The 18,549-nt window shown below is 37.6% G+C and overlaps 1 long non-coding RNA gene across 1 annotated transcript; it reads left to right on the top strand.

Annotated features, from left to right (window-relative positions):
• The first annotated feature begins 382 nt into the window (after positions 1-382).
• Positions 383-16,438, top strand: LOC110709921. The gene is made up of 5 exons (XR_002509060.1): positions 383-778; positions 1,046-1,168; positions 2,376-2,612; positions 14,537-14,607; positions 15,847-16,438. It is a non-coding gene; the product is annotated as an uncharacterized LOC110709921 (long non-coding RNA).
• The last annotated feature ends 2,111 nt before the right edge of the window (positions 16,439-18,549 follow it).

Here is an 18,549-nt window from a genome sequence, read left to right as displayed (position 1 = left end):
CATCATCATTGACTTTATTAAAATGATCATATGATTTGTACAACTGTCACGATTTTTAGTATGAATATGTTGATTGATGTGTGATTAAATTCAATTATAGTATTTGTACGGATGTACCTACGTGAAGTTGGATTACTGAAAGTAAATTAAACATGATTGTACAATATTTATTTGAGCAAGAGATAGATTACATTATGGGAAACCTACTTGAAAAAAAATTATATTTATTATGCCCATACTTATAAGAGATTAATATAATTGGGAAAGAGTTATGAGTTAGATTTTATAAAATAATTTTGTTATGCTTGATACATGCATTGCTAAAAGAATTTGTGCCTTAAAAGGTGGAAGATATTTAAAGGTTGTTGAATTCATTTCACGCCCCACATGCAAGGATTAGGGGATATTGTATTTATACCATTATTTTATGTAATCCTTGCACATAAATTAAACGAAATAAATATGTTGATGGTCAGTTTGGTACATACATATTTAAACCTTATAAAAATGCAAAACCAAATACTGTAGCTTATGAAAACTAACATGTGGTGTTATTACTTATGCGCCCCTAAATTCAATGAATTGCCAATTTTACCCTTTATTGTTTCTGTTTCTTTGGTGGCCTGGCTTTTGGAAGCTATCTCAGCCAGTTGTCTTCTTTCTCTCTCTTAACTCTTAAGTCTTCTTCCTTGTTCTCCTCTCACTATATTTCTCTCTCCTCTCGTTTCTCCTCTCCCCGCTCTCACTCGCTATCTCCTCCATTGGAGCAGTTTCCGAGGTACAAATTTATGATTTAATTTTGTTTATTTCTGGTGTTCATCTCTTATATTAGATTTTTCCTTTTATTTAACTGATTCAATTTTTGTTTATTTATGGGTTTTTTCCGCAATTGGATTTTTTGGGTGGTTACAGAAATTCTTCCCCTTTTCTATGATCTAGATTTTTGTTTTTTATATTCTATTTTCTGCCTTTTTGTTGTTTTAATTAGTAAGGATTTGGGAGATTGATGGTTTTCATCAGGTCTTTTTTTTTCTTCGTAATGCAGGTTCAGGTGAAACCAATAATCAGTTCCGCCCCCATTTGTGGCTCCCTACAACAAAGGCCTCCTCTGAGCAGGAAGTTCCGCCCCCATTTGTGGCTCCCTACAACAAAGGCCTCCTCTGAGCAGGTACTTTCTATCTCCCCCTCCTCCCCCACAATCAAATTCTTAAGCCCAAACTTTCAATTATGAGATTTTTAATTTTGACGATAAGTTCAGAATCAATACAAACAATGAAAAATCAATTACATCGATATTTCGCCATTGGCGATAATCAACACTAATCTTGAGGTTGACAGTACTTACAATGGCGGATGTAGAATAATTAGTGTGGAGGAGCACTAAATATAAAAATCAAAAAAATTCTTATGCGAAGGCTTGAACCTAAGACTTTTTGCATAAAATAAATGCATTATTACTGTGGCAAAGATAAATTAGTGTTATTTATTACATTAAAATTGTATTTAATTTATAAATTTATACAGTTACCTAAGTAAATAAAAAAAATTATTTTGGTGGGGGGGGGGGGAGGCAGTGCCACCCAGGACCCTTAATAGGTCCTCCCCTGCTTACCCTCCCGTCGTTGAAGCTTTTAGTCAGAATTCTCGAAGCTGATTGTGTTCTCTTCGCTTCTCCTCGTTTGCTTCTCCTGTTCGCTTCTCTTCGTATGCTTTCTTTTTTCTTTTTTCAATTTTCTTGATTCTTGCAATTTTACCATTTGTTTATTTCATTTGTGTTATTTATCAGTAATTGGTACTTGATTTATCTGTTTAATTGTTTGAAGAATTCTTTGGTTAATTATGGGTTATTGATTAAGGAATTATGGGTTATGTATTAAGGAATTATGGGTTAATTATGTTGAAATTTTGTTAATGGCGTTTGGCAGAGTTGAATTTAATTTGAGTATGGAAGCAATTGATATACAATTACCTAGCGTAAATTATTTGCTTAGGAATTATTTTGTGGGTATAATATTTTTTTGTGTTTATTTTTCAGTGTTTTCTAGCTATGCTTAGGGATTATTTTTTTTATTTCAACTATAGTTGTTCTAATTGCATGCTATTATAATAATTTTACAAACATATACATATTTAATTTTTCGAGGCTTATTATATATGGTTTGTATTAATATTTAAAGTTAATGCAATTGAGTAAGTCTTAGTATTGAACCTTAATTTTACGAGCTTGGAGAATTTTTGCTCTGTTTAGCTTCTGTGCAAGTATCATGATGATTGTTGTCACGTGTTGATTCTTACACTTTCAATGTACTAGATCATAAGACTTATATGCTCTATGCCTTTAAGGCTTGAATCTTCCGAAATTTTTTTTATGGCAGGGGATAAAGGAAGGATGTGGCTTCTGAACCTGCTGCTTCTTCAGGGAAAACTCCTCCTATTCTTGCTGTAATAATCCTTCTTGACTCGCATCTATACTTGTTATGATGTGTGCTATTTGGTTCTGCAGGAACAAATTCATCTTTGAAAACATAACATTTACCATAGTTCACACAAAGTATTCTTTAGAACTGCAGCTCATGACTACCCTTCTGCATCAGGTTGGATCTCCCCTAAAGGTATTATCATGTTCAATGTGGACGCTAATAATTTGGTCTCTAGATCACATTTTGGGTTGGGGGTGGTTGCAAAAAACAAGTTTGAAATTGGGCAGTGTTGCTTGCTTCAATTAAGAGGTGTAGTGGTTTTTTTTTTGGGTTAAATTTGAGTGATGTATCGTTTTTTTGGGTTGATTTTTTATATTGTTAGTAGCATTATTGTCTGATTTGTAACAGAATTGTTGATCTACAAGTACAATTCTATCTCCCCTTTCTCTTTCTTGTTCTAATTGGTTCAATTTTCATCTAACCTTTAATATGAACAGCTTAATCTAGACACCCATTTGTGTCTCCCCAAAACCAAACCCAGTGATGAGTACCTTTCACGTCGAATCATAATCGAATGAAGTGAAAGTGTGGAAAGTTTAGTGTTGCGGATAGGTTAATTTCTTTTCTCTTCTCTCTGTTTTTGAAAACCTATTTTAAGAAAACAGTCAATACACTTTGGTTGGTCCATGATATGGTTACAATAATAGTGTAGTTGGATAGGGCTTGAAAAAAGCTTTCCAACGATATATTATAAGCCCAATTCCGATGAATATTGAGGAAGTTATGGCCAAATTACTTAACTGGGCCTGGTTTGAGCCTTATATGCAGCCCAATGATCTAGAGGAGGGCCTAATGTGGATTTATCATTTCTATTGCAATTAGGAATGATTTTAGTCTTCTAGATTTTTCTAGAAGGTTCTTTTCATTCCTAATTTAATTAGCATTGATAAATTAAATTTTGTTGACTTTTTAGAGTTTTTATCAGAATAAAAGAACGTTTTTGAGGAAAATACGATTTTATCCTCCTGTACAGCAATTTCTATCTGATTTTAAGAAAACGCGTTAATCTCTAAGTCATCGCCAAACGCCAGCTGTAGCGCCTGACGCTACGCTTGGCGCTAGCCTTAGTGCATGGCGCTAATGTTAGCGTTTGGCGCTAACCAGGTTTTGCACGTCAAAACTCTGTTTTTGATGTTTTATCTTTTTGGCTGATTTTCTCTATAAATAGCTTCCTAAAAACTCCGTTTTGATTCACCAAATCTCATCAAGATTTTCTTGATTATTATCTCTCTCTCTTTTCTAAACTAACCTTCTCTCAAATACAAAATTCCGCATTCGCAAGACTTAGATACACCTAGCCATATTCGAAGTTACCTTCGCCCTAGACGTGAAAGGTTTAATTTCTGAGGGTTTAGTCCCAAATCTCTCTTTCAATTATTTAATTTAATTGTTCGTTTTTATTTTCCTTGAAGTTACTAACGTGTGTATTTTGTTATTAGAAAGAGGTACGAGGCATTCAAGTAATTACTTTAATGGTTTAATTGATATTATGATATAGAAATTATGCTTATATTGTTATTTTGTTTCCTAGTATCATGTCTAGGGTAACTTTTATATCAAATATGATTGTTATGATGCTTCCTATGTTTTTCCTAATATTTATGATTGTTAGTATCATGTTAGGGTTAAAGCTTTAATCTTTATTGTTTAATGACATGCTACGATTTGTTATTAATCTTGTTATTATCATGCATAGGATCTTGCTATTATTATGCTTTAACATGATTATGTTAATTATGATTATAATTATGATTATAATTATGATTATAATTATGATTATAATTATGATTATTATTATAATTAATTTATGATTATTATGTTGCTTGATGCTTATTTATTGTTATTGCTTGATCACACCTTTTAACGCATGTTTAAAGAGAATTTGTACTTGTAATCACGCTTAATAAGATATTTAATAATCTTGTTAGGGTTAATTTGGTTAAAATTTAAGTGATCGCCAATAATAGTTTTATTTGTGCATTAAAATTCAACCAACATAGATTAAACAGGTTTAGGGTTAATCCTATTGATTGCATGTTAGTCAGAAAGCGCACATGAATACGATCAGAATAAAGTAGAGACATATTATTAGGGCAGGTTCAATCTCTTTTAGGTTGGATTTGTACCTTCATCCCCGAACCCTTATTTGGTTCAAGACCTTATGGAGTTGACGATCTCTTGGATCATTAAGGGGTGTAACTTTCACCCTGTGAACGGCTTACAAGTTCCTAAAACTTGTTGGCAACTCTTTTGCTCTATCTTCTTCCCTTTTGGACGCCTCCGTACTTTAGTGTATGATTACAGTGGGGTTCAAGCTAGGGGTTAACGCTTGAAATATTCCCTACAGTATCTAAATACCCTGAATGGGTCGCCAACGTCGTCCTAGTTCCGAAAAAAGATGGAAGGGTAAGAATGTGTGTCGACTATTGAGATCTAAATAAGGCAAGTCCAAAGGACGAATTCCCTTTACCACACATCTACATTCTGGTAGATAACACGGCAAATCACGCACTTCTCTCGTTCATGGATGGATATGCAGGTTATAATCAGATTCTCATGGCAGAAGAAGACATGAAGAAAACAACTTTCATAACACCATGGGGCACTTACTGCTACACGGTAATGCCATTCGGGTTGAAAAACACGGGTGCCACTTACCAACGTGCAGCGACTGCCTTACTCCATGACATGATGCATAAAGAAGTCGAAGTATATGTTGACGACATGATTGTAAAATCAAAAGTCCGCGCAGGCCATCAAGTAGCCTTAAGGAATTTTTTTCGAAAGGCTAAGAAAATATAATATGAGGTTGAACCCATCTAAGGGTGCTTTTGGAGTCACCTCAGGCAAGCTTTTGGGTTCTGTCATAAGCTCTAGAGGAATAGAGATAGACCCAACCAAAATCAAAGCAATCATGTCAATGCCACCGGCCAAAACAGAGAAACAGATTCGAGGATTTATTGGCCGGTTGTAGTATATAAGTAGGTTCATATCAAAATTGACAACGATATGTGAACCAATCTTTAAGAAGCTTAAGAAAAATGTACCAGTAATATGGGATGACGAGTGTCAAAAATCCTTTGAAAATATCAAAGCCTATCTTGCAAATCCTCCCATATTAGCACCAGCACTTCCCGGAATACCTCTTAGGTTGTACTTTACAGTTACCAAAGAGACAATGAGAGCTATGCTAGCACAAGAAGTAAAAGGCAAAGAAAACACAATCTACTATCTAAGCAAGAAAATGCTCGAATATAAAGCATGCTATACACCACTTGAAAGATTGTGCCTCGCCTTGGTGTGCGCCACAACCAAGCTAAGACATTACATGCTAGTGCATACGTCTTTGTAGTCTCCCGATTAGATCCACTCAAGTATCTATTCGAGAAATCTACACTCAATGGACGCATATCGAGATGGATAGTCAATTTAGCCCAGTTTGATGTAAGATTTATGCCGCAAAAAGCTATCAATGGATCTGTGGTGTCAGACTTTCTAGCGGACTTCCCAATAGAAGACTCGACGCCAATACAAGACAATGAGTTTCCAGATGAAGACTTAATGGTCACTGAAGATGATACGTGGACCTTATACTTCGACGGAGCCTCAAACCAAAAGGGGTGTGGCGTTGGAGTATTACTAGTATCACTTAAAGAAGAGCACGTCCCAATTTCCATAAAGCTTGACTTCGACGTTACCAACAACGCTGTTGAATACGAAGCATGCTTGAAACAACTTTGGTATTGGGAGTAAAAAAGTTACGGATATTCGGAGACTCTTCATTAATCATCAATCAAATATCCAAAAGGTGGAAAGTAAGGAGCGAAAGTCTAGCCCCTTACCAAACCTATCTGGAAAGTCTTACTAATCAGTTAGAGAAGGTAGAATACACATATCTACCTAGGGAAGAAAATTAATTTGCTGATGCCTTGGCAAGACTAGCCTCGATGGTTAGGATTCCCATGGAAATCGAGCAAATGCCTCTAACTATAGAAAAAAGGCACAAACCGGCATATATTCAGGCTATAGAAGATGATGAAGTAGTCCAAGACAAATACCCTCCCCATGCTGATAAAAGAGTAAAACGAGCATTAAGACTCTTGGCTTCCTAATATGTACTCATAGACAACGAGCTACATAAAAGGGTACCTAAAGGTCGAGCTCTCTTATGTATGGGAAAAAAGGATGCACACAGAGCAATGAGGATAGTCCACGAAGGAATCTGTGGCACTCACATAAATGGCAAAATGTTAGTCCAAAAGATAATGCGAGAAGGATATTATTGGACTACAATGAATAGGGATTGCCATCAATACGTAAAAAGATGCCCTAAGTGCCAAATCTATGCCAATTTACAACATGTTCCTCCATCCTTGCTCTACACCTACACGTCGCCATGGCCGTTCTCTACGTGGGGAATTGACATCATTGGCAAAATCACTCCCCTAGGAATAGGAGACCATGAATATATCCTAGTGGCAATTGATTACTTCACAAAGTGGGTCAAAGTGCAATCATATGCTAAACTCACTGCAGAACATGTAGCACTCTTTATCGAGAGAAATATTTTTTGTCGATATGGAGTTCCACATAAAATGATAATTGACAATGGAACTCACTTTCAAGACGAATGTGAAGAATTGTTACAAAAATATGGCATTCAACATCATCATTCTTCCCCTTATAGGTCTCAAGAAAATGGAGCAGTCGAGGCAGCTAATAAGAATCTAAAGACTATCATCGAGAAAATGACGGAAAATTATAAGGATTAGCCTGACAAACTTCACTTCGCATTGTGGGGTTATCGCACGTCAATTTGCACATCAACAGGAAATACACCATTTTCCTTGGTATATGGAATGGATGCCATACAACCCGTCGAACTAAAAATTCCATCTCTACGCATCGCGTTAGAGAGCAAACTCGATGAAGTTGAATGGACTAGGGCAAGATATGAAGAGTTAATTCTACTCGATGAAAAACGACTAGAAGCTCTACATCACACTCATTGTTACCAAACTCGTATGGCTAGGAATTTTAATGAGAAGGTCAAAACAAGAAACATCAAAGTAGGAGACTTGGTGTTAAAGGCATTAAGGAAAAATGTTTTAGATCCAAGGGGAAAATTTAGACCTAATTGGTCTGGACCCTACATTGTCAAAACAATCCTGTTAGGAGGTGCAACAAAATTAACTGATATGGATGGCAATGAGTTCTCGAACATGACAAATCTTGACCAACTTAAGAAATACTACCCATAATTACTTGAGTAGGATACTCAAGAGAGCTACGTCTGGCCTGATTCCTTAAGAAAGGATACGTAGGAAACCCTTTACGGGTGCGACCACTTTATTTTTTAAAAAAAACCTCGCATCCCAGAATTATTAAAAATTCGACAGAAGATCGACGAAACATCCGCGTCACAGAAAAAATTCTAGCGCCAAACAATGATCGTTAGTGCCAGACGATGACAACCGTCGCCTAACGCCAGACTGTCGCAGCCGGCACCAGTCTCGAAATCATGGCGCCAATTTACAGTTAACAGTCTGGGAATATTTCGGTGTTTTTCGGAAAATTTTCGACTTCCGTACTCGAAAAATTTCTGGAAAATTAATTTTTCGGTTTTCATTGCTTTAATAAAAATAAATTTAAAGTAATAATTTAATTAAAAGCTGGAATTTCATTAATAAAATAAATTACAATATTGATGGAATTTAAATAAAGCTTAAATAAATTAACTTTGAATAAAAAAATAATAATAAACTAAGTCTAATAATTGGAAATTAAGCAATGCTCTTAATCTTCTTTCTCTTTCTTAGCCCTTTTCCAATTTTTGTCTGCTTCTTCCTCCTCATCGATAACTTTAGCTAGTAGGCATCCTTTAGAGGACCTACATTCAATCTTCGAGTAAATAGTTTCCCCGTCAGCTAGGACTCCATGCTTCTTTTCTACCCAAGCTTTCTTTTCTGTGGTGTCAGCTTTCCTTTTTCCCTTATCTTTTGCAGTACTCTTCTTCCTAGGCATTGCAGGTGTTTTGAACTCAATTCTTTCACCTAAGCGTTCCTTAACAGGAATCACCTTGTCACCTAGACGACTCTTCACATCAGTTTTTCTCTGATTTTTCTTCACGTCCTTTGAAGGTTTCTTCAGGAACCACCTTTTCACATTATTGGACAAGGAAGGGGGAACCTTTTGGGTAATTACCTCCCATAAAGGTCTAGCGCTCCAATAAGCATCAAATTTGTCTACTTCCTGGGAGACAGGGAACTCGTACGGAGACGAAGATATTCGGAAGGAATAGTCTGAAGTAGGCCGTATTGTCTTTTTACCCTGCAGGGATAATAAAAAGTCATAAGGGACAAGCTTGGAAGATGGCAGAAAGGTTGCTTGTTGACACCAACCATCCTTTATATTTTCCACCAAGGGATGACCCACTTGATGGCAAAATCGCAAGATTCGAAGACCTTCTTCCATTCATGGCGCCCCATCTTAGAGAAGCGTTTCTTCCTCCTCACGAAGCAATTTGGAGTGTACTTCTCAATGTTGTCCGGAGGGCTAATTAACTCCAGTCTTTCCATTAGCCACATCTAAAAAAATATTTGCAATGCAAATAAATTATTATTACTATACAAAAATATATTTTTGATTTCTGTAATTGAAAATATTATTTTTCTACCTGTAATAAAATTGGAGAGCCCCGAAAAGGTGCTTTTGAATTCCTCTTTAATTCATCAAGACTAAGCATAGTCTCTCCAACTATTAAAGGCATTGGATTTCTCCCTGATTCAATTTGTTCTAATATAGTGGATATAATTGATTGACCCTCATTATTTTTACCACTAGTAAGAAAAAATTGATTAAACATACAAAAGAAGAAAGCCCTTCTTCTATAAACATGGAAAGATTCGGAGTAAGGTCTATCAAAATAATGGCGAGAAAATTCTTTTAAATTAACTATATTACCATCTACTATTTTTGATAGATCCCTGTCTTTTAAATTGAAGAAGCGTTCAAAATCCTTATAATAATATGCATCTATTCTAGGGATTACTACAAGATCTATTGCAGGGAAACCTAAAATAGCACCGAATTCTTCCGGCAAAGGGCTAATTTCATCATACCCTATTCTAAAACAATGAGTATCTACATCCCAATATTCTAGAGCGGTATGAATAAAATCTGAATCAAGATCTACCCCTTTGATAACATAAATACCCCCCAAGTGAAACACATCTAATTCTTTTCTTTCTTTGGCATTAAGAGACCGACACCATTTATGGGTGTAGTTGGTGAAACTCTTGGTGACTAGAGACATGATATTATTTTTCTAAAAGCTAAGAAATATTTTATCTGCTGAAATTATGAAGAGAATCGGCTGGACAGGGGGCTATTTATGCACAAAATCAGAGCAGTTTTAATCTGGGAAGGATTCGGAGTCAGCACTATTTAGCGCCAGACACTACTATTGGCGCCTGACGCTAGAGCCTGGCGCCAAACGCTAAGTGTAGCGCCTGGCGCTACACCAAAACGCGTGGCGCCAACTAGCGCCAATTATCCTCATCGTATGCGCTTTCTAAAAACCGCTTTTTTACCTTAATTCGAGTGTGCTAATGACTTTACGGCTTCCTTATCTTTTTCTAAATATTCGTTTATTTTTCTCTTTAAATTAATATAGCTATCTTATTAATTATATTATTTTTTGGATTTTTTATTTAGCCTAATTTTCAAGTTTTTATAAATTCAATATTTTATTTAACTTTTCCGTTTTTTTCATTTTTTCTTTTTAGGGGAGAAAGTCGGATACCCTCCATCAATAATAAAAATGACGGAATTTTTGCGCAAAAATTATTTGTCACATTTTCTTGCACACACAAACATGCACATAATAATAATAATAAAAAATGAAAAAATATGATAAATAAAACAAACTCATAATAGTATGTATAAACAAACATGTCTAAAAAATGAGTCTAACTAAAAGGTAAAGTTCTATGCAAAGTCAAAATAAATAATAAAACTCACAGGAACAAACTACGGCGCCGGGGGACATAAACCCATCATCGCATAAAACTCCGTTGTGCGAGGAGTAACCCCTCCACCAGCACCGACCAGCTCCAGCATCAGCTCCGGTCTCCGCGGAAGGAGGAAATCTCAACACAGCACCCGTCCACCCAAGATCAACCTGAGGCTGAGGCTGCGGAGGCTGCTACGATGACGAGCCAACCTCATACATCCCACCAGCTCTAAGAGCCGAGGTAGCCTCTCCCTGGCCTACCGGCGCAGCATGTGCACCCTCAGAGGAAGAACCTAAGCCCTCTACTGCCTCGGTACGGGCAGCCTCAGAACGACCACCCCGACCTCCCGAAGTAGTGCGGCGACGTCTCGAGCTAGACCTCGCCGGATCCCTCCGCACCTCAGGTCTCGTATGGGTACGAGAAGGAATGGGCTGACCCTGCAAAAATTAAATTAAAATCAGAAACAGGCAAAATGAAGCGGTAATACAAGAACATATGAAGGGAAGACTACCTCCTGAATAGCGTTGGCTCGACGTCAGGTAGCCACGTTCCTCATCCGGACAAGCTGGCTCCGAAAGGCATCTATGCATCGTGCCATCGCCGAAACCACCTCGCGTGAGAACTGTCAAAGAAATAAGTCAGTAAACATGCATAACATATATGGACAAAGGTTGCAAATAAAAAATCTTACCCGAGTCTGGTGCCGAGGAATCGACCGCAACACAAAGCGCTCGTCCTCAGGAGCCGGAGGAATCATCTCCTCAATCGGCCCATATGTCCCCTACTAATGGATAGACATACGGGGTGGCACGAACTCAGCAGTATCGTCTTGACAAGGCAAAACAGAATCAGTAAAGCATTACTTGGGGGCTACTTAATGAAATATAAAAGCTAAAATTGTACCGCCACATCCTCGGCAGATACAGGAACTGGAGCTAACAACGGCAGTAGCTCCTCCCCATAGCATCGCCCAGGGATCGTGTAAGATCGCCAAGGGGTATCAGTCCCATCTGACGTGCTCACCAACCTCGTGGCGTTAAATATGTAACGTGGTGGAGGAGAAAGAACGACAAAGGTATCGGAGGAATGTTGAATAGCAACCCTCTCTCCAAGGTAAGCAGTCGCTCCATAGGTCCCTAAGAAATAGTGACGCTCAACAGAATATTGCGCGGTTAACCCAGGGACTGCTAGGTCGACCCACGGTCGGTATAACACCTCAGGCTACTGCAAAGAGCGTCAATCAGGCAAGAATCTATCTAAGGCATCACAAAATGACAAGTAAGAAAAGAATCATACCGAGATGATCCAATCTTGGACATAGGCAGTGGACATCCCCACACGGCGGCTGTCCCAGGAAGCACTAACAGGAAACCTGCGAGGCGACGGTCTCGCAGGCGCAACTGAGGGGAAGTACATGTAGAACTAGATCTACAAGAAACTAAAGTTATCAGCAAATGCTAACTAAAATGTAGAGCTAAACTTTATAGGGAATAAGGTTTACCTCTACGACCCTACGAAAGCCGAACAAAGCAACATTCGACCCAAAGGACCGATGTCGACACCAGTCCCACAGCGCTCGAATGAAATCAGCGTAGGCCAAGCTTCCCCTGTCATAAGTCCCGATCCGGTGTAGATCGCGGACGGAAGGAAGGTAGTAAAGCAGCGCCCTACTACACTTGTCAGGGGAGAACGTCCCTGACAGCAAGATAAGTGCAAAGATGCGGACCCGTTGCTCTCGGGTTGTCGCACCACCGTCGAAAGCCGCTGCTAGAGTCGAGCGGCGAATCCCCCTAGCGCTGAACTGAGTCGACTCTAACTCTGCTCGAGCCCGAATAGCAATCGAACCCAATAGCTCCTCGGCCTCAGGAGAAAAGACGTCGATCCCGCTATCGAACGGCAGTGGCACGGACCTAAAATCCAGTCATGTGATGAAACTGAAGTCCGTAGGAGTGACCATCATCTCACCCCAGGGAAAGTGGAAAGTGTTGGTGGTGTCCCAAAAGAACTCCACCAGAGCACGAACTACATGGTGACCCCCGCTGGAGGCAACCATTGCATGTGAGGTCTCAAACAGCGCAGTAAGACCACAAGACTCCCATAGAAGTCTCGTCTGATCGTCTCTGGCGATGTACATCTTGTACAGATCACCCAAGCCGTCATATCCGGAACCATGACAGCGCGTCCTCCCAACAGTGATGCCCCGTCTCACCCTCTCAGATATGTGGTGGACGGGAGAAAAATACAAGGTCCGCTCATCCCACTCAGGGAGTCGACCAAGCGAAGTGGACGGCTCGGCATCGTCCTCTAGGGGCTCATGCTCTCGTCGAACGTCTCGGGACCGTGAACTGGAACCTCGTTGTCTAGCCATGCTACATTGTGCAGAATTACCATAAATTAAGGTTCTATAGTATCTAAGGTTCGCCTAGCCGCATGATACTATGTTCGTAAAAAAAATAGAGTACGTAGTACTAAAACAGAGCACAAATTCAAATTGAGCATAACAACATTTTTCAAGCAATCAAAAAATTTCTTGCAATACTATAGTAGTTATTGTGATAAATTGGACAAGAATTGCTAGCAAAAACATCAAGAACAAGCCACATTGTATTCCCGACCTTAAGAGGTTCAACAATGGCAATTTGTTCATTTCTTCACCAAATTGAGTCAAACAAGTCTAAAATTACTCCCAAAGCAATATATAAACATAATCAAGAAATTTCATTGCATAAAATTTGACAAACAAAGAGAATTAAGCATTCTAAGTTTTGAATTTTCAAGAAATTTGTGAATAAACACATACAAAATTCATTAAAACCGGTGTAAGTTTGAAGAAAAACTTACATAGATCGGGAAAATGGATGGAATAAGCTTTGATTTGCAACAAATTTGAGCGGATTTGGTTGAGAAACGAGCAAGAAGGAGTGAATTGAAGTTCTGAGAATTCTCCAAGCCAAAACGCGACGAGCAGCAGCGGAAATGAAGAAGAGAAGGGTATTTAAGGAAAACCCGACTCTAGCGCCAAGCGTCAGACCTTGGCGTCAGTCGTTGACTTTAGCGCTTGGCGCTAGCTCCAGCGTCTGGCGCTACAGCCAGTTAAGTGGCGCTGATGTTATTTCAGCGGCGTCAGAATGTTCAGCCACTTAGTACGGTTGTTCTAACCTTTTGCAATATATTTTGGGTTCCTTGGTACGCCAGTTAGTCCCTCTAAGAAATTTGACACGATTTTTAGTAATCGGCTTGATTACACAAAGTGATCGACCTGATGAAAGATCGTCTCACTTAGCTTAAAGCGCCTAAGCATTGGCTCATCGCAAAAGGCACCGACGTACTGGTTCATCGCAAAAGGCACCGACATACTGGTTCATTCGAAAAGGCACCGACATAATGGTTCACAAGCAGCAAAAGCGCCGACGTACAGGCATAGCGGAAGCAAAGTTCAAGCGAGCTTTTTAAAGATCAACAAGCGGAGATCTTCGATAATTTCCTTTGGAAAATTATCGCAACAAATGAGGATAGCTTCAAGCAAGGATATCTTCGGCAGCGTTCCCTAGATTGAGGAGAGTTGTCACAAACAACTGAAGGTGATTTCAAGCGAAGTTGTCTTCGATCGTGTTCCCTAAGTTGTGGAAGATGGTCACAAAGTGGAAGAGGATCGTTTCAAGCGAAACAATCTTCGATATTGGAGACAGTTACAAGCGTAGCAGTTTTCAAGTAGGATGACATTCTCTTGGCAGGAGGTCATCAAAACAGTAAAACGGCATCAAATTGGTTACTTTCAGAGACCTGTGCTCAATGGTGCAAGATACGCGTTTCATAACTCTTTTATCTGTTTAACTAACGCTAGTTTGCAGGTATCGGCGTTACAAGAGTGATTTAGGATCGCAAAACGTTCTGAATCATTCTCCGTTCCTATCTATTTATAATCTATGATCAAGATTTTTGTTTTTTATATTCTATTTTCTGCCTTTTTGTTGTTTTAATTAGTAAGGATTTGGGAGATTAATGGTTTTCATCAGATCATTTTTTTTCTTCGTAATGCAGGTTCAGGTGAAACCAATAATCAGTTTCGCCCCCATTTGTGGATCCCTACAACAAAGGCCTCCTCTGAGCAGGTACTTTCTCTCTCCCCCTCCTCCCCCACAATCAAATTCTAAAGCCCAAACTTTCAATTATGAGATTTTTAATTTTTGAATGAATTCAGCGATGACGATAAGTTCAGAATCAATACAAACAATGAAAAATCAATTACATCGTTATTTCGCCATTGGCGATAATCAACACTAATCTTGAGGTTGACAGTACTTACAGTGGCGGATGTGGAATAATTAGTGTGGAGGGGCACTAAATATAAAAACTAAAAAAATTCTTATGCGAAGGCTTGAACCTAAGACTTCTTGCATAAAATAAATGCATTATTACCGTGACAAAGCTAAATTAATGTTATTTATTACATTAAAATTGTATTTAATTTATAAATTTATACAGTTATCTAAGTAAATAAAAAAAATTATTTTCGGGGGGGGGGGGGGGGGGGGGAGGGGAGGCAGTGCCATCCTGGACCCTTAATAGGTCCTCCCCTGCTTACCCTCCCATCGTTGAAGCTTTTAGTCGGAATTCTCGAAGCTGATTATGTTCTCTTTGCTTCTCCTCGTTTGCTTATCCTGTTTGCTTCTCTTCGTATGCTTTCTTTTTTCTTTTTTCAATTTTCTTGATTCTTGCAATTTTACCATTTGTTTATTTCATTTGTGTTATTTATCAGTAATTGGTACTTGATTTATCTGTTTAATTGTTTGAAGAATTCTTTGGTTAATTATGGGTTATTAATTAAGGAATTATGGGTTATGTATTAAGGAATTATGGTTTAATTATGTTGAAATTTTGTTAATGGCGTTTGGCAGAGTTGAATTTAATTTGAGTATGGAAGCAATTGATATACAATTACCTAGCGTAAATTATTTGCTTAGGAATTATTTTGTGGGTATTATATATTTTTTTTTGTGTATTTTTCAGTGTTGGTTTCTAGCTATGCTTAGGAATTATTTTTTTATTTCAACTATAGTTGTTCTAATTGCATGCTATTATAATAATTTTACAAACATATACATGTTTAATTTTTCGAGGCTTATTATATATGGTTTCTATTAATATTTAAAGTTAATGCAATTGAGTAAGTCTTAGTATTGAACCTTAATTTTACGAGCTTGGAGAATTTTTGCTCTGTTTAGCTTCTGTGCAAGTATCATGATGATTGTTGTCACGTGTTGATTCTTACACTTTCAATGTACTAGATCATAAGACTTATATGCTCTATGCCTTTAAGGCTTGAATCTTCCGAAATTTTCTTATGGCAGGGGATAAAGGAAGGATGTGGCTTCGAACCTGCTTCTTCAGGGAAAACTCCTCCTATTCTTGCTGTAATAATCCTTCTTGACTCGCATCTATACTTGTTATGATGTGTGCTATTTGGTTCTACAGGAACAAATTCATCTTTGAAAACATAACATTTACCATAGTTCACACAAAGTATTCTTTAGAACTGCAGCTCATGACTACCCTTCTGCATCAGGTTGGATCTCCCCTAAAGGTATTATCATGTTCAATGTGGACGCTAATAATTTGGTCTCTAGATCACATTTTGGGTTGGGGGTGGTTGCAAAAAACAAGTTTGAAATTGGGCAGTGTTGCTTGCTTCAATTAAGAGGTGTAGTGGTTTTTTTTTTGGGTTAAATTTGAGTGATGTATCGTTTTTTTGGGTTGATTTTTTATATTGTTAGTAGCATTATTGTCTGATTTGTAACAGAATTGTTGATCTACAAGTACAATTCTATCTCCCCTTTCTCTTTCTTGTTCTAATTGGTTCAATTTTCATCTAACCTTTAATATGAACAGCTTAATCTAGACACCCATTTGTGTCTCCCCAAAACCAAACCCAGTGATGAGTACCTTTCACGTCGAATCATAATCGAATGAAGTGAAAGTGTGGAAAGTTTAGTGTTGCGGATAGGTTAATTTCTTTTCTCTTCTCTCTGTTTTTGAAAACCTATTTTAAGAAAACAGTCAATAGAGTTTGGTTGGTCCATGATATGGTTACAATAATAGTGTAGTTGGATAGGGCTTGAAAAGAGCTTTCCAACGATATATTATAAGCCCAATTCCGATGAATATTGAGGAAGTTATGGCCAAATTACTGAACTGGGTCTGGTTTGAGCCTTATATGCAGCCCAATGATCTAGAGGAGGGTCTAATGTGGATTTATCATTCCTAATGCAATTAGGAATGATTTTAGTCTTCTAGATTCTTCTAGAAGGTTCTTTTCATTCCTAATTTAATTAGCATTGATAAATTGACTTTTGTTGACTTTTTAGAGTTTTTATCAGAATAAAAGAACGTTTTTGAGGAAAATACGATTTTATCCTCCTGTACGACAATTTCTATCTGATTTTAAGAAAACACGTTAATTTCTAAGTCAGCGCCAAATGCCAGCTGTAGCGCCTGACGCTACGCTTGGCGCCAGGCGCTAGCCTTAGCGCCTGGCGCTAACCTAGTTTTGCGCGTCAGAACTCTGTTTTTGATGTTTTATCTTTTTGGCTGATTTTCTCTATAAATAGCTTCCTAAAAACTCCGTTTTGATTCACCAAATCTCATCAAGATTTTCTTGATTATTCTCTCTCTCTCTTTTCTAAACTAGCCTTCTCTCAAATACAAAATTCCGCATTCGCAAGAGTTAGACACACCTAGCCATATTCGAAGTTGCCTTCGCCCTAGACGTGAAAGGTTTAATTTATGAGGGTTTGGTCCAAAATCTCTCTTTCAATTATTTAATTTAATTGTTTGTTTTTATTTAATTGTATCATGTTAGGGTTAAAGTTTTGATTTTTATTGTTTAGTGACATGCTATGGTTTGTTATTAATCTTGTTAGTATCATGCCTAAGATCTTGCTATTGTTATGCTTTAACATGATTATTATTTTTATAATTATTATTATTATTTATGTTGCTTGATGACTATAATTATTATTATTTTGATTTATTATGTTGCTTGATACATATTTATTGTTATTGCTTGATCACACCTTTTTATGCATGTTTAAGGGAATTTGGTACTTGTAATCACGCTTAATAAGATAATTAATAATCTTGTTTAGGGATAATTTGATTATAATTCAAGTGATCGCCAATAATAGTTTTATTTGTGCATTAATATTCAACCAACATAGATAAACAGGTTTAGGGTAATCCTATTGATTGCATGTTAGTCAGAAAGCGCACATGAATACGATCTAAATAAAGTAGAGGCCTATTATTAGGGCAGGTTCAATCTCGTTTAGGTTGGATTTGTACCTTCATCCCTGAACCCTATTTGGTTCAAGACCTTATGGAGTTGACGATCTCTTGGATCATTAAGGGGTGTAACCTTCACCTCGTGAACGGTTTACAAGTTCCTAAAAAAAACTTGTTGGCGACTCTTTTGCTCTATCTTCTTTCCCTTTGGACGCCACCGTACTTTAGTGTATGATCACAGTGGGGTTCAAGCTAGCGGATTAATGCTTGAAATATTCCCTACACTTACTTGATATTTTTTCCATATCTTTCATCTGTCTGATTTGTAACAGAATTGTTGATCTATAGGTACAATTCTATCTTCCCTTTATCTTTCTTGTTCTAATTAGTTCAATTTACTGCGGTCTGCTACCCTGGTTCTATCACAACGGGTTGTTATTGCTCATTTGATGCCTATGTGGTGTTGTTGTGTTGAGTTGGTTGGGGTGCTAAAATAAATGCTTGGCCTTCTCTTATTTATTTTGTCTTCCCTTCTTCCATTTATTTACACATTAGTTATAACCTTAAAATGTGGCCAATTTTGATTAATGACTATTTTTTTTTTTGAAAGAAGTCCTAAAGGACATTAAATTTTATTAAATAAAGCCATACGACATCTACAATTGACAACTAACAATAATGAAAACGAATTTAACAAAATCAAACAAGAATTAATCGGGGAAGGGCTAAGAATCCAAATACATAAATATAACAATTCGACACATTCCCGATTC

The sequence above is a fragment of the Chenopodium quinoa genome, unplaced genomic scaffold, assembly GCF_001683475.1.
Source record: "Chenopodium quinoa cultivar QQ74 unplaced genomic scaffold, ASM168347v1, whole genome shotgun sequence".
Lineage (NCBI taxonomy): Eukaryota > Viridiplantae > Streptophyta > Magnoliopsida > Caryophyllales > Amaranthaceae > Chenopodium > Chenopodium quinoa.
The sequence above is the reverse complement of the archived record's forward strand: the minus strand, read 5'-3'. Positions and strand labels throughout refer to the sequence as shown.